At 29.2% G+C, this 18,169-nt stretch overlaps 1 long non-coding RNA gene across 1 annotated transcript in view; it reads right to left on the bottom strand.

The window, feature by feature from the left end:
* Positions 1–14,873, bottom strand: part of LOC111632847 — a 26,231-nt gene extending 11,358 nt beyond the window's left edge. Inside the window, exons 1-3 of the long non-coding RNA XR_002757936.1 lie at positions 14,676–14,873; positions 14,488–14,520; positions 2,191–2,193 (exon numbers count right to left, since the gene is read on the bottom strand). This is a non-coding gene — a long non-coding RNA (uncharacterized LOC111632847). The remainder of the gene's footprint in view (positions 1–2,190; positions 2,194–14,487; positions 14,521–14,675) is intronic.
* Positions 14,874–18,169: the final 3,296 nt, after the last annotated feature.

The raw sequence follows: 18,169 nt of genomic DNA, 5'->3' as shown, positions 1-18,169 counted from the left end.
TGGTAGTTACTTTTCCGATAACTATCTCTTGACAAAAGTAGTTGCGCGCGGAAACTTAAACTAACTTAAAACTAAAATAAACTAGGAGATAGAAAAGATAGAAAGGGGAAATAAGAAGAATTAAAGGACAGAGGGTACCCGAATTTCCTGGTAGTTCTCTACAGTTCCTCGTCTCGGCTGTTCTTCCTTTTAGAACCGTTTCGGTCCGTTTCGGCGTTGTCTTATAATCGTCGACTAAATTCTTCTATCAATGCGCTTCTTACGGCCTCTTTCTGCAGCGCTCCTCCGACCTTTTGTTCCAGAGCCTTCTGCCACACGTCTCTCTCTCTCTCTCCGAGTCCGGCCTAAGAGTGCCTAAAAACCCTTTGTTTTCCTCGCTCGCAGACCCGTTTTCGTCTTTTGTCTAAGGCTACCCCCTGATGGGTCAGGGGTGAGGCGAATTCTTGGAAATCCGAGACAAAGGAACAAAGAAATCGGAAGGAAGGAAAGTTCTAGAGTTTAAATTAAACTAAAACTATACGGACTAATAATAATAATAATAATAATATTAATAAAAGAAAAACAGGCGTGTAGCCACAAAGGGTTAGTTATAAGAATTTTATTTTTATAATAATTATTCTTGTTTATGGGTTATAATTATTGCAATTCAGTATGCTGTAGTTAAATTGAAAAAGTTTTGTAATTGTCCCACTGACAATTGGGTTTTGGGTTACTGTTGGGGTAATTGCAATTAGCCTAGAGTTGGGCATCTGTAAAAGTACCTGTTATAGAAAATCATGCATAAATAAATTAGTTCCTTTTTCCTACCTAATGCATGTTTTGTTTGTTGTCTGTTTGCCTTTGTGGCTAATGGAAACACTATCATATTTCCAGTGGTGATATTCAAAATATTTAACAAAGGGTTCGCTAACAGAAAATTTTTCTTTAACAATTTTTTTTTCGCTCAAATGGTGCATCGGAAGGCTCTAGTTTAGTAGTGTTACAGAGTATAATACGTATATTTTAATATATTTTTTAAAAGAAACAAAACCACTGAGAAATGTTACATGTGTTTAACAAGGTTCAGAAAACTTTGAAAATGTTAACAACGGGTTCGGCCGAACCTGTGCGAACCCGCTGAATATCACCACTGCATATTTCATATCTCTAATTGTAATCTTATTTACTTACTTCACATAATGTTATTGTCAGTTATTGCTATTTTGAGACTTGACTAAACTGGTGATTATAATAAACATCACCTACTATATATACATAAGGATTATGAAGACTGCCAAGTTTGAATTTTCAGTCTGTTTGGCTTTAAATGTTGATTGCAACCCAATTGCAAACACTAGAAAAAAAACATCAAAATAGAGTAAATGATCATGTAGGAGCTTTTAGAGATAGTGAGTTTATAATTAGCCTAAAAATGTTATTAGTTACTAAAGACCAGTATTAATTAGTAGTCATCAACCATCCTCTCTCCCAGGGGGAAGTCAATGAATACTTTTGGTCAAATTAACTTCAACCCTCTTTTGTAACAGTCCCTTCTTCTATCAGACTCACCATTATGGTGGCATTCGAATAGGAAAATTACATAATATGATGTTACCAGCCAGAAAAAAATATGTTTTAAATGGTTTTCAAGGGTGCAGAGTTTAAATATTTGGTCCATTTTTTGCAAAATTTGATTTGTTGGCAGATCACCATTTGATATTCAGCTGTGAATGATAAGTTTGTTAGAGCTAACATTTGTAAAAAATATATCTTAAAAAAATTGAAGATATATTTTCAATTGCTGTCTACTTGACCAATGAAATTGTGTCATTTCATACCATCTGAGTATCATGATAAACATGACAATGGTAGGCTAAAATAACCAAACTCTTTATATGGTTTTCGTTTTAATGTTTGATATATTATAGTATTTAATTCATATAACTACAAAGATTATCTTACATAAGGATTTATCACACTGAGTGACCAATGTAACACATTTTAAAAATTCTTTATTCCTCTACTGTACACAATTTAAAGAACTTTTAAAATGTCTTAGATTAGTCACTTGGTGTGATAAACCCTTACATAAGATAACCTTTGTAGTTATATAAATCAAATATTACAATATAATATAAGGGTTAGAAGTAGGAAATAATCTAATAATCTTAACATTTGTACTTATTTTTTCCCAGGTAGACCTGGGCTTACCTGCTAGTTATACAGATAAATGTAATAATAAAAACCTTTCATTTCATGTTCCTCAAATCAAGAAAAAAAATAAAATTTTTCTTTAAATGAAATATAATTTTAATAAAAAATGCAATCAATAAAAAATTGAGTAAAAAAAGAGGCATAGATGCTAAAACTGGAACAAACTTATCAAGAATTTTAAAAAAGTAATTCTTAATTTAATCAAAAATAATGCTATGGATACAGCCACACATTTATCAACACACTATCGTCCAAACATCTCACTGTGTCATCTAACACCAATATCAACGTTAATTGGGTAGTCCTAAGCTACAAACCGTCCCTTCATCACTAAATTAAGAATTACTTTTAATTTTAAATTAAAAATATGCATTAACAGAGGCAGGCACAGAATGAATAACTACAGATGATATCATACTTTATTAGTGAATGGCTCATTGTGAGATATGGAATTCATTATTTTTCTTCAAAAAGAATGGCAATACTAAAAGCCATTCTTTTTGAAAATTATTAAATAACTTTTTTTTTTTTTTGATTCTGATGAAACCGTGTTGTTGTTATTAAGCTGTTTCTTTGCAGACACACTAAGGTGACATATATCAACACTTGGCAACTTATTGACTATTTATTCAGTTGGGATGCCTTTTACATTACGCGTTTCAGTTGGGACGCCTTTTACATTACGCGCATATTAAATAACTTTATTAAATGTTTTAAAAGAAGCTGAGTTTGACATTCAATTTTTGTTAATACTAAAAGCTTTGAATATTAAAGTTTTAGAGTAAGCATTTTCAATCCTACAACAATTCTATGAATATTTTTAGAGAAATATAACAATGATTACAACTTTTTATAAACTGATGTTTAAGAGGAAGCTGCAATAAGTTATTGAATTTCCTACAAGTAAATTTTCTGATAAACTATAGAGAAGTAAAGCAAAATACTTTTTTTACAATAAAAACTCCAAATTGTAATAAACACCAACTGTACCAGAAAATTGGAACTGTACATGTATCAGGTCAGTCCATAAGTTCCTGGGTATTTTATGACCTTGAGAAAAATCTTGTTTTGCTGTTAAAAATGCCAGTCTAATGTGATACTTTTTACACTGAAGTGTTAAATTGGATCTCATTCATATAATACTGTTCAGAATTGGGAACATTTCAGTTGTTTATTTTCGTTAAAATGGAAGTAACAGATGAATATAAGAGACATGTTTTATACTTTTTATTTTTAAGTGATGAGAATGCTACAAATGCAGCCAAAAAATTAAATACTGTTCATAATCAAACTGTAATTAGTGTAAGGACTGCGCAGAAGTGGTTTGAAAGATTTAGAAATAATGATTTTAGTGTGGAGGATAAGGCTCGTACTGGAAGACCCGTTGACTTTGATGATGATGCTCTCTCTGCACTAGTTGAAGCAGAACCATCTTTAACAGTTGATGAAATTGCGGAACGTTTAAATTCATCCCATGGAACTGTTCATAGACATCTACAACAAATCGGAAAAGTTTCAAAGCTAGGAAAATGGATACCACATGAACTGTCAATAGCTAACTGACAACAACGTCAACTGCTCAACTCAAAAGCTTCAACTGGGAAATTTTACCTCATCCACCATATTTGCCAGATATTGCTCCCAGTGATTATCATCTTTTTCGGAGTTTGCAGAATTTTTTAAAAGGAAAAACTTTTGAGGATGAGAACAATGTAAAAAAGGCTATTTCTGAATATTTTGATTCAAAACCGAAATCATTTTACAAAGACGGGATTAAAAAGCTACCATCAAGATGGCAAGAAATTGTACAAAATAATGGTGAATACATTATAGATTGAAATAAAATTTACTTAAAATTTTTTGTTGCTTTTTTTGTAGATAAAAATGTGCACGAACTTATGGACTGACCTGATAGATAAGAAATTACACCTCAATGAAAAATTTCCAGCAAAGAAATTCAATATTCTAATGTTTTTGGCCACTATTTCATCAGCCCTCACCAGGAATTGTAGAATGGAAAAACAGTTCTATAAATAGAATGCCATTGCATTCTAACGTTAAAAGTTTCAAATATGTTTGAATAAAGACTGTGATGTATCTTATATGACATATTATGAGTCTAGATAGTATTTTCATACATTTGAACATGAATGGCATCCATGTTGATGCAGGTTCCATTCCTGTCCACCCTGTAGATCTCTATCGCTTCTAATGTTTTGCCATTCAAAGACCCTGCATATTAGGGTAGCTTGGTCCCAACAGGGGGAAATCTCTGGATTGCTGGCATAATATGTCAGAGCTGTATTAATGTTTCCTTTTTGTACATCATATTTGTGATCCTTTAACCTGGCCTGCACAATCTGTATGTGGATCCTATACACATTACTATTCTGTGGAACCTATTGTTCTGTAGTGGGATACAGTATACTCCTGGTGCTTTAGCATCCTCAGTGCCATCCTTTGCATTAGACAGAAGGCAAAAAATGTTACATTTTCTTTTGAACATTACGTGTATGTTTAAATCTTTTGCAATCCTTCTGTGTAAGTGATGAAGGGACGGTTTGTAGCTTAGGACTAATCAATTAACGTTGATATTGGTGTTAGATGACACAGTGAGATATTTGGCTGATAGTGTGTTGATAAATGTGTGGCTGTATCCTTGGTTGGACACAATTTGTTTCAGATGTTCTAGGTCCTTGCTGGTATCTGACCTGTCCATAGAATGCAAGTAGGCTCTCACAACCAGTGTACGGAACGTGGATGCCTTATATGACCATGGGTCAGCTGAATTGGCCGGTATGAATAAGGGGATGTAAGTAGGTTTGCAGTAAACTGTGGTGCTGAACTTATTATCCACTATTTGAATAAAGAAACAGTGGCTGAAAACATTAGAATATTGAATTTCTTTGCTGATAATTTTGCATTGAGGCAAATTGTAATAATATTCCTTCCTAAATCACAGAATATTTGTTAACAATAAATTTGTAAAAAGAACTATTACTTTTTAAATAATACCACTAATTATTAAAACAAATAGATATTAAGTGCTCATTATTTTCTAAATGTTTTGTTAATATGAAAACAGTGTATTCCTCTCTTTAATATAGTAACTTGCTTAATATGCCTAAAACATATTCCTCACATTAAACAGAAGATATCTATATTTTTGACTTTTCACTGCACAAACTATATTTTTGTATTTTTGAAAAAGATTTAAAAGAACATTATAGTAAGGCTCAATTCACACATACATCTTTTCTATGTGTATTTTGAAGTTTTGCTGCATTCAATGTTGCAGGAAATGACCGCTAATGATCACAGTTTAGTGGTTTATGAGTGGTCCATACAGCCACCACGAGTGGCAGATAACCACCACAAAAATTTAGTTCCAAAATGAGTTTTGAAGCAGTAGCACTATTATGACTTATTATGCCAAAGAAAACAGTATCATTAAAACAGAATTTTTTGAACAGATCATGGAGCACAGTTTGAACTATATTTGCTGAATATTTCCTAACTACTGAAAGCCTGATGGCTGAGCAGTTAAGGTGGCAGCCTTAACTGCTTGGGGAACCTGAGATCAAATCTGAATGGGTCGAAAAAACCCCAGGGATTTTTCAGGGATGGTCCATCCAGATATGTCTGGCCCCACCCCTCACCACCTGGTCGCCCCATTGTGGGCCTGGCCAAACCCATAATGGGTCTGCTGAAAAGGCCCTCTTAGTGCCTACACGGCAGAAAGAGTTTAAAAAAAAAAAAAAAAACTACTGAAGGTGAATTACAATGGCAGTATAATAAGTGCTAAGATGCTATGTGTTGAATTATTGAATAAATTGTACTTCTCTTTTTAATCTGTCTTTCGAAATTTTCAAAAATTTGGAGCAAAGGTATTACTATGTCTTTGCTGTTTCGATTCAGTTGCTATAAGCATGTATAGACCGAAAGGCAAGTTAAAATCTGAATTTTGTCTATAAACAACTCTGTGTCATAAGAATCACTCTCCATCTTCATTTTGCACCAAATATTGCATATAATCAAATAACTGGTTTTTGTACCAAACATGCACACGATGTCTGGTCATATGATTTGTGTTCAACCACCAACTGTGAAAATTTAGTGGGTGATACTGATCATGCATTGCAACTGCCATAAAATATGAATTACTATTGTGTGTTTCCATTATATCCGACTCACCAAATAAACCATATCCAGTTCATAAGCCAGCAGAAAAATTCTTTCTACGTTAGATATTTTAATTTTAACGCATCATATTCGAATTACGTCGTTAAACGGAACTTTCAAAAACATTCTATTCGACTAGCCGTTAGTTCGATATCATCAATACCTGAGGATGTCTATTACATATAGACGAAAACGTTCGTAGAAAGAATTTTTCTGCTGACTTATGAACTGGATATGGTTTATTTGGTGAGTCCGATATAATTAAAATTAAATAACCAGTTTTTTGAAATACAGTGTGTTTCCATATTAAATTCATTATTGTCCACAATCACCATTTTGTGGTTGTTTGTTGACATGTGGTTTTGAAGTCATACATGTGAGTTGAGCATTAGCTCAAATAGTAAAAGATTGAAATTTTTCAAAACAATAATCATAACTCTAAGTTAGTAAACTGATAGGTCTATACAACATTTGAAACTTAGATCTCAAATATAAATATTACTTTTAATTTAATAAAATCAATAAAAGCAACTAATTACTGGTTAATGCTAATAATTAAAGTTCCACTTTCACTAAACCAATAAACTAGCAGAAGAACCTTTTTTGTCCATTTTTAAAAGGACACCTTCAGGCTGGTGTTTTAAAAATAGACAAAAACATTTGCTTTTCAAAGTGAGTAGTTGAGTAGTTCTTTTGTTGGTTTATTGGTTTAGTGACATATTGATTTTAATAATAAAAGTTTCACTAATTTAATACATCAAATAATTGCTGTAATTAATTGGGCTAATTAAATGTTATCATTAGCAATTAACTATTAAGTAATTTGGTACTAGAGGTAAGCATTAAGCACTATCTCTTATTAAATTTAATAATTATACTATTTACTAATTAATTTAGAATATTCTGGAAGAAAAAAAATCAGCTTGGAGTGGAACTTGAACCTATGACTCCTGCTTACCATGAAGATGCATTGCAAATTATACTATGCAGACTTTGAGCAATTCTTCACTTCCAGATATATTTAATTATCAATATAACCATCCACAGTTACTCACAGCAGCAACTGGGGGTAACTCATATGCCCATGGCCTATATAATTCTTTAATCACTAATAATACCATTTAATTAGCCCAATTAATTATGGCAATCATTTGGTTTATTATTAATATCAATACATTGGACTTAGTGATATTTATATACTAATAATTTAATTTGCACAAAATTATAGTAAATGGCAATTACTATAATTTTGTGCAAATACCCTGCAGTAGTGAGGAACATGTAATGGCATACACTCCAAGAAATAACTGGTAGAACAGCCCTCATATAGACCTCCTCACAATAAACTATGCACCTCCAGAGTGCTGTTGAAAGAAAGACACTTACTGGGATGCAAGTTAGAAAGTACCATCTCAAAATATTAAAGCATTGTTTTTCTATTACATTTCTTTGCAAATGTAATTATAAAATAAGTGAAACAAAAAAACAAACAATACTATGAGGAAACTTCTTAAAACTTTGTCTACAAATGCCTACTGAATGACAATTTTGTTTCTTTAACTAATTCTGTTTTATCAAATAATAATAAAATATGTAATAATAACTGTTAAAATAAAATAAAAAAAATGAATACAAAATAATATTAACATTTTAAATCTAACAAGGAGACCTTATTAGATATCTACATACTAAATATTTTTTGGATCTGTGATGGACAAGTCTTGATACGAATATTTATTAAACAAAGGGAGAAAGAGCACTTCAAGTGTTTGAGAAAACTGACATTAAGAAATCATCAATGACTTATCAACCTTCCAGACATGTCTTGAAGGTTGTGGGATTGAATCACATGATGAAATATTTTCAAACACTAAGACTGGAATATATTATATCATAAAAAACAGCACACTTCTGAATCTTAAAAGTACAATTCCGGAATAGTTTAATGCACATAAAACACAAATGTTTTCAATCTACATAGATCTTAGGTTAAAGCAAATGGAATGCAGAAAATGGAACATTCTCAAGATTATTTTAAAAAACGTATAAAAGAGAATTTTAAAAAATTTTTTAAATAATTTTTTAAATTGACTGTTCCTGTTGGTTTAAAGATTGCCAGGCATAAGATAATTGTTGTTCATCTTTGAAATTGATGCAACAGCTCCTCTTTTCAGATTTGAATATCTCAAGAGATTCTAGTGTCCTGATTTAGTTATCATGATTAGATCGCCATATAATGGAAGCTTTGCTTTGTCTAGATAGGCTTGAACGTTGTCTGTGGCATACCTGGCTAGGGCAGTGTTGTATTTTCTTTTATCAATATCATATTTGTGTTCTGCAAGCCTTAGTTTGAGTGATTGTGTGGTGACACCGATGTACTCAAGATCACATTCGAATCTATCGTCTCTCAACAGAATCCTATAAACTCCTGGTACCCTAACCATGTCGGTGTTGTCCTTTCTGTTTACCCACTGAATGAATTACAAAGACATTAAAAGAGCTTAAATGTCTGGAGGATATAGCTATAAAACATGGTTACCAAAACCTACTTATTCATAAATTAGCTAATGCTTATTCCAACAGCTGTACACATTCTACACCCACTAACAATATGTCGCAGATTGGAAACACTCTACACAAGCAGCATTGTTCTAGATTATAACCACAACATGAGAAGCTTATATAAAGAAATTGCCTGTCAGAAAAGTGATAGATTAACAGGTTTAAAAAAAAAATCCACATTTTTACTAGTAGATAAATAGACAAAATGTATAAGCCCATGTAAAAATTATTTATTTAATTTATGTAAAAATTTCACACTTATTTGGAGAGGAAAATTATTCCATCACAGTGATCCAATCCCACAACCTTCTGAACATGAAAGAAATGATAGCAACAAGCCACAAGACATTCAAACAAAGCTCATAAAACTTGCTTATAAGTCATTGAGGAATTCTTAATGTCAATTTTTTCGAAAACACTTTAAAAATGCACTTTTTCCCTTAGCTTAATAAAGAAAGGTTCATATCAAAACTTATCCACACACACAATACTATTTGGATCTGTGACAGATATCTTCTAAGATCTCCTTATAGTAAGTTTAGCCGTACATAGAGCAAACTAGTGAAAAGCAAAATGAATATTGCATCACAGTGATTGCAGCAAATTTTTTGTTTTACAAATCATATTTTAACATGTTAAACTTTCTGCTAGAAAAAAATATTCATGACTAATTGAAATAACAAATTTTCAGAGATCTATGAGAAAGAGAGAAATTTAAAAACAATTGCTACAAAAAAATATACTTTCTAATTATTACACTTTTGTAATTATAATTTTCAAAATTTTCTTTTCAATAAATAAAAGGACAACACAAGCATAAAAACATTTTGATGTTATCAGCTTCCATCTTATTTTAATGGCATTTGCTATCATTTGCATATGATGAGTCATTTTGATGTTCTCATTTTACAAAATAGTATTGGAAATCAAATATGCTATGCAAAGATAAAGTATTTTTTGCATTTTCCTTTTTCTTTTGCTAGTAAATATCTATCTGAACTAAGCTTACAGTTGTTTACAGCAGATAAGAGTAGAGTAATCAACTCTCAAATACATGTTATTAGATATTATGAACATTAAAATTATTTTCTATTTAATTTCTTTCAGTTTATTTTAAACAATCATTATTTGATAAATAAAAACAGAAAATAAATATGATACCAAACAACAATTTTTTCCAGGCAGTTGATACCTATTTTCCTAAATTTTATCTATTAAGACTTCTTCTCAGTATTCCATGTAATCTATATATATAAAAATGAAAATATACTCGCGTGAAGGTTTGTGGCGTAGTACGATTGCCATGAAGCTTTGGGAAGTTTTTTAATACACTCCCGCGAAGGTTTCTGGCATTTATCCTACGATAGATGGCGTGCATTTACACGAGCATTCGAGCAGTGTGTGTTCGATCAATTTCAAATTGTGAAGACCATTTCCCCTTCAAAAAATATCTCTATATATGCATTTGTGAACTGTTATTTACGATATTTGTAATAATTTTTGTTTAATCACTTTATTTCAACTTTTTTTTGCTAATTATGTATTCGCTCGAACTTCGTTAAAACCTTAACTGTACCCCGAACAACAACCGAAGTTGTAGGAAGAAATTCGCGTATTTTACCGATCTAGGTATCCCCCCTTTTCCAAATTTTAATATCGACTCAAAATAATTTAAAAAGACAAATTACAATAAAACGGTTTATTATCCAACTATCAGAAATTTCACAACATGCCAAGGAAGAGAGGAAGGAGCAATTAAATAATTAAAATTATAAAGGATTAAAAAATATATATATAAAAATGGGGAATATCGCACTTCTGACAATCGCTGCGAGTGTATGGGCTAAATTTGTAGAATTCGTGCTTCTCACATGGACAACTGTATGTGGACGGCTCACGCGTCGGAAAACTTTCTGATTTATTCGTGTACGCACCAGACGGAAAAACAAAAAATATCATGTATCCACAAACACTCCAATAAATAAATAGAATTGAAACGACACTTTGAAATGTTTTCCCGATGAAAATGAATAATAATAATAAGTTTCAATAAAAATGATAAAATGTAAATTGAATTTTATCATAACGAGTTTGCTTGAATTTCCTTTCTTCTGAGATCGCAGCAATGTGCGATGGGTAAGCTAGTTTTAAAATAAAGGAAACAAAAAACATCTAAATGATTATACCATTTCAAACACTGTAATGTTTGAGATGGTATATTGTACAACACATACCTGTAAGTGTCATGTTTTCAATGGAAGCTCCACAGACATATATAGTGGGGCAGTTTATGCAAAAGTTTTATGTTTCAGCAATTTTTTGTGGGATATGTGCCATCATAATATCTTTATAAAATTACAGAATGTTATATATGAAACTTTAATTTATATATTGATCAAACAGCACAATATACTTTTATTATAAATACAAAATTACCAAAATTTATTCCAAAATAATCTGAAACAAGTAAACTCATTTAATAGATTGCTTCATTTAATCTAAGGCCATAAAGCTTAACTAAAACTGAAAATATACACATTGTGAACATTTTTTAGTAATCCAAAAATGATCAATAGTAATGAAAATAAATTGTACTGTATTTTATTTATAATAGCGAGGTTGTGGCCGAAATTTTCAATGCAAAAACATGTATATCGAATGTTCAGCACCGCCTTCTTGTAAGCCTAGAAGTTTGACAATGGCATTTGGAACATCGAGCATGATTCCACCAATGTTCCAAATACCATTGTCAAACTTATAAGATTACAAGAAGGCAGCGCTGAATGTCCGACGTACATGTTTTTGCATTGAAAACGTCGGCTGCAACCTTTCTATTGATATTTAAAATTGTAAAATTAAATAATTCTAAATTTCCAATTAAAATATACACTATTTTAAAAAAACTGAAATTTTAATCTGAAGTTATAATTTATAATGTAAACATAATACATATTATTTAATTAATATAATATCCCATTATATGAATAGACATTTTAAGTTTAATAATCTATGTTTAAAAATTATAAATTGTATTACATGTAAAGTACAAAAGTTTTGTTTTATGTTTATATGAAGTATTATTAGTTAAATTGAATTTGTCTTTTAAAAAATTAAAATAGAAACTTAAGAATAAGCATAATAAACAATGTGTAATTGAAAATCTTACAAACATTAAATCAATAATTTAAATTTGTTACTATAAAAATAAAAAAAAAATAAAAAGTTATTCGTGCATTTTAAACTACTGCACACAGTAACAAACTAATAAACTTATAAATTACACATCAATTTTAAAATTATTATATGAAAGTATTTATCAATGAATAACCTGTAAATTGCAATACTGTATAAATTGCATACTATATGAAAATCACACTTGTAAAAAATTTTTTTATTTTACAATTAAAATATTAAAGGAATAAGAAAACTACTATAGCTGAGTTTTAAATCTTAACATAAATGAGTTACTATTGCTTTTTCCAATTGTTTATGAACTGAGTAATATCTAAATTTAAAATTTGATTAAGAATAATGAAAATTATAAAACCTAACAAAAAAATGAAAATAAAGAATTGGATATGTAGAATGACAAGAATGAAAAGGGTTCAGCCAACTTAAAAGCATGGCTGATGTCAAAGAGGAAAGAAAAAAAATGACATAGTCAATGCCATTACTCCAGCCAGCTTTTATCTTTTAGATATGCCAGTTAACTATTGAAGAAAAGCTGGATGGACCACACAGCTGCTTGGGGAAGTATGAAAATTGAACAATCTCCACTGGGATGTGACCCAGACCCTCCTAGCATACAGCTCTATGCTAGTCACTTCACTAAACAGATCTCTGCAGCTACAAAACTAAAGAGGAGTTCTATTAGAAGCTTCAAAGTCAATAAACAACTAATAAAATTAATTTAAAATTCATTAAGCTAATAATTATTTGCATATTTAAACTGTAAAATCAATAATGCACTGGTATTTATTTACAAAAATCTTTTCTGTAATTCAAAATTATTATTATAAAAGAGAAGTTACAATAATTAAATGGCACTAATGATTACTAATCAATGATTTTCTTCCGACAATTTAATTATAGTTTATTTTTAACAAAATGATAAAATTTCCTTATTATAAACAAATATGCTTTAATATAAAATATATAATAGTAGTTTAAACTTTGTTAGATATTTAAACTAAGTTAAAATGAAAATTGTGTTAAATTCATAAATCAAATTAATATTGGTAAAAAAACACTTTAATCCTCAATAAATGTATAAAATAAATTTTGATATGTGAATTTGTTAAATATTAAAATTTAAAGCATCATAAGTAATTTATCTTGTATAAACAATGCAATATTTCATACATTTAAACTAAAATAGGAATAATAATCCTAGAAATATAATTTACTAGTAATAAAAATTTAATGTATTTAGTATGCTAAAATATCTTCAACAAAAATAATAATAAATACAAAAGTATCATTTTTGAGTTTTGTAAGTTTTTTATATTTTAAACATTAAACACTCTCATAATTCTCAATTATAAATAGAAATCAGTAAATCAGTAGTGTTCATATATATATTATATACACACATGAACAGTACTAATTTTTAAACAGAATATTACATGTCTGATTTCTGACAAATTCCAGAAAAATCAATTAGTATTAAATAAATCTGTTTTACTAAATAAACATTGTCATCATCAATTTTAAGATTTTTAATTACGAAAACTTCTAATAAATTTGTGCATTAAAATTAATTACATTTTCTCACTCTCGATTATTTTAAACATAGTTTATTATTAATTTTATTTATAAAATTTATTTTATTATGCAACACATTTTAAATTTTCACACAAAAATTTCTTTTATTAAAAATTTGTTATTAAAATAATTCTTTAAAACAGAAATTCCTGCAATTAATAAAAATATTTTTTTATGTAATCGGTATTTAAAAATTATGTATGATTAACCACTTTTTTTATTTAGATGTTAAGCTCTTATATTATAAACTTTATATGTGAAAAAATACAGGATAATTTATTTATGTCAATTTCTAATAATTCAAATTTTATTTTCAATGCAATTGTCATATTGTCAAGGATAAATTTGTTAATGAATTCAAAATTATATATAAATTTCAACAATTTTTTTTAACATTAAATTCAAAATACAAACATAAACGATAATTATTTTTTTTACACGTGTTATTTCTCGTGCATCTCTTATTAACGTGCCACGAGGGAATTTTAAAATATGTAAATTACACAATCCGAGAAGGATTTTCATTTAATAAGAATAATCAAAATTATGCATGTAGTAAAGTTATTTAAGTATTATGTATATATATAATATTTTTTGTGTGCCTTATACGCTATAGAACAGAGTGGATCCCGTGGGCAGAAAGGGAACGTCTCTCAATCGATTCGTCTGTCCGGAGGGGGGCGCAGGAGACAGACGAGAGGGGAAAGGACGTCTCCTTGACTAACCCTAACAAACGCAGTTGAAGACGTGGCTGAGAGAATAGAAAAAAATAAAAATTGTACTCACCACAAGCAAAGTCAGCTTCACACAAAAGTATAGCTAGAAAGAAATATTATTATTATTATTAATCAACGATTTTTTTACATTGAAAACTTACTAAAAATGAAACCTTTTTGGTTACCGGAAGATAACTATCGTCTGCACCGGAAGTCGCGATTCAGACAGACGACGATTTATGCGAACGATCGTCTTACCTATTAAACCAAAGCACAATAGCATTTCGATGTAAATAACGACTCCCCCAATAGTCAGTTGTGGTGCTGAACAAAACGTGAAACCGTTTTACACTCATATAAACGTTCAAATTTTCGCACAACTCAACACAACCATATTATGTCCACCGCCATCTCTTCCCATGCGCAGACGAACTGCGCAGACAATCAGCGTCTCGTCTAGACTATGTAGACATCGAAAGTGTTGTCGAAGATAAATAATTCGTAATAAAAACGGAAATTATTACGAAATTTAAAATTATAAAAAAAATAAATAGATCCTAAATTAATATTCTGAGTTTATTTTATAAAAAATCTCTAATGTTAAATTCTAACTTTTTTTTTAATCTTTTGATTCAATAATCTATGTGATGTGTGGAAAAATTGCATAAGGTCTAATTTTAATAAAATTTATTAATAATAAATTTTTCCTAGATACTGAATATGAATTATTAATTTTATTTATGTAATTATTGGTCAAAGTTTAATAAATAGATTTTATAATAATTATATATAGTATTTATCAAGTTACGAAGAAGTATAAAATATTAAAAAAATTTTTTTTTCAATGCAATTTTTGTAGCAATGAGGAAGACGTAATGTCTGATTTTTTCCTTTTTTTTTTCATCTGGAAAATATCGATATTTAACTCGTAGGATTAATTCCGTCTAGCCAGGGATGTAACAACACCCCCACTCGGCTCCCACGGCGCTTAGAAACGGGGAACAGTAGACTTACGTAAAACGCTAAACTAATTATATAAAAGGGGACTTCCAATGCCAATTTAAAGGGCCTCGTATATTTTATCTTAATAAAGGGCCTAGACATTTTCTGTTACGGTGCTTAATCATTACGGAAATAAGAAAGCCGTAGTTTACAGTCTGAAGATCACGACAATTCGTCATAGACGAATCAGAATATCGGCTCTAAAAATAAAAGAGAATTTTGAAAGGTGTATTAAATTTAAAAGATGAATGAGATTAATTAGTCTTACTTTTCCATATTTTACTTTAATTAATTATTAAAATTTATTTCGAATTTACATCTTAATGGACGATCCCCCCTTGCAATTTCTGATTTAAAAGGTGTCCAGTTTCATCGCGGAACAATCGACGCAAAAACCTTTTATAAACTGATACTTTAGATATATTTATCACGTTTTCTATTCTAAAATTGTATCGAATATATATAAAATAATCTAATCTTTACAAAAATATGAACATTTTCTTTATTAAATTGAATTCGAAATATTTCTTGCAGCTTCAAAATAATAGAAATATATTTAATTATATCTTCTATAAAAATTTTTTTAAGATTTAAGACTAAAAATTTTAAATTTATTCCACATAAGCGACTTTATTTGCATATAGTGTAGGTCTATTTGTTTCTTTGTATGATCAGATTGCTAAAAGAATAAAATAAGAAAAGATTTATAGAGGTCTTTGACTCGCTTATTAAATTTAAATTCCTAGTAGATATTCGAGAACATCATTGGTGAATCCAATGTATATAATCTTACACATTAATTTATTCAAGAAGGAAGAATAAAAATTGAAATTTTTATGACCGATTTCCAAACTGGTTATACTGAAATACTTTACTTGTAATTAGTTATCTTGTCTAAATCGAGTTTTGATATTCATTCTATAATTCTATATAAGAATATAAAAGATCGATTTTTTTTCAATTTAACACTATTTTTATCATAAATTTCGGTCTACGAGATCAATTTAATGATAATAAAGAATTTAATTTTGTTACAAAATAAAGTTTTAAAGCGTTATAAACATCTTTTTAATTAATGTTATATGTAAATATCTTCGTTAATGCACTCGAAGAAATAAATATTTGCTGCCGCCTTTCATAGTTTTGATGTTGTTTTGTATGAAATTAGTTAAATTTTTGAATCTCTGCATTAAATACTTTAGAATAAAATAGGTAGTCTATACTTACTATAATTTATTTTTTATAAAAGAAGTAAATATTTAATATTTTCTGGCAAAATAATACTGTTAATAACTACCAAATGAAATAAAATATTTGTATTTATATTATAATTTGTATTTATATTTCATAATTATATTTCATATAATAATGAAATATAAATACAAATTATATAGAAAAAATACATTATTATATAGGTCTACTATTAAATTTAATCGAGTTTAATCATAAAAATCTGCAAAAAATTTATACAATAACAATTTTCTGAAAATTTAATGAAATAAATAATTCATTATAAATATAATTACAAAACTTACTGCAAATATATATATATATAATTTTGCGTAATTAATTAAACAATAAAATTTTTATACAAATTAAATTATATAAAAACAAACTTTTACGAGATATATTACCGTAGTCAATATGTAAATATTACATTTTTCTAAACAATAAGTCATTTAACTTACTAATCTACAAATTAAATTGTTAAATTTCAAAATAAAATGAAATAAAATCTTAAAATTCTGTTACTATTTAACTACTGATATTTTAATTTTATGTGCATTACTTGTTAACTACATATTTTGTATAACAAGTATTTTTTGTAAATTTAATATCTAATGGGTTTTTTGACCACAATATTAATGCGTGCAGACAACTAAGAGCATTTTTTTATCTATAACAGAAATAAAATATTAGTTAATGAATAAAAATGAATATATACAAAATAAAATGAAAAACCCTTACTTAGCATTTTGAATGTGTGGCACGGTGCCAAATTTTTGTTGAAAAATTCAAGGTTTATCTGGAAAATGGTCACGAACAGTCTATGGGAGGAGATGTGTCGTCAAAACCTTGTCATACTAGTTCGAATTCGTGGTTCCGACCACAAAGTAAAGCCATCGAACGCTTTTCGAGACAGCCCCAAACCATAATAAAACTAGAATGTTTTTAATGGTTAGATACTCTTACATTTCTGACCATTTGCGAATTAAAGAATTTACATTTTCTTCTTTATATGTATAAGCGCGCCACATATACAAGAAGCGCTCTTTTACGTTTAAGCTATCAGAAAATAAACTAATTCATTAGGGAACTAAGTATCTATTAGCCTATATCTTCTACACATCAAAACTTTTTTTTTTTTTTTTTTTTTCACCTGCCTGATTGACTGTAGTGTTACTTGGCATATCAAAGAAGACAAGAGTTTTGTCAGCATTGCCTATTACTCTTAAGTTTTAGCCATGTGTCTTTCTTAAGCTGAGGAAATGTTTCTGAAATGCAAGCAGCTTCTCTTTACAGGTGTCAGAAAGCCACTGTGTCTTTGAAGTCTGACACTGAATCACAAGCTCATGTTGTGCCATAAAATGTCTTGCCCAGCTGTAACGTCCCTTAAATTTGCTTTTGAAAATTTTCATATTTTGAGCAATCCTTTTGGCTTCACAAATTTCACACATATATTACAACAGATTTCCTTCCAGGTCAAAATATTTCACTGTTTTTCCATAAAACAATTGCCAATTTTGTGA

The sequence above is a fragment of the Centruroides sculpturatus genome, unplaced genomic scaffold (assembly GCF_000671375.1).
Source record: "Centruroides sculpturatus isolate CEXI.00-Female unplaced genomic scaffold, Cexi_2.0 scaffold41, whole genome shotgun sequence".
Lineage (NCBI taxonomy): Eukaryota > Metazoa > Arthropoda > Arachnida > Scorpiones > Buthidae > Centruroides > Centruroides sculpturatus.
The sequence above is the reverse complement of the archived record's forward strand: the minus strand, read 5'-3'. Positions and strand labels throughout refer to the sequence as shown.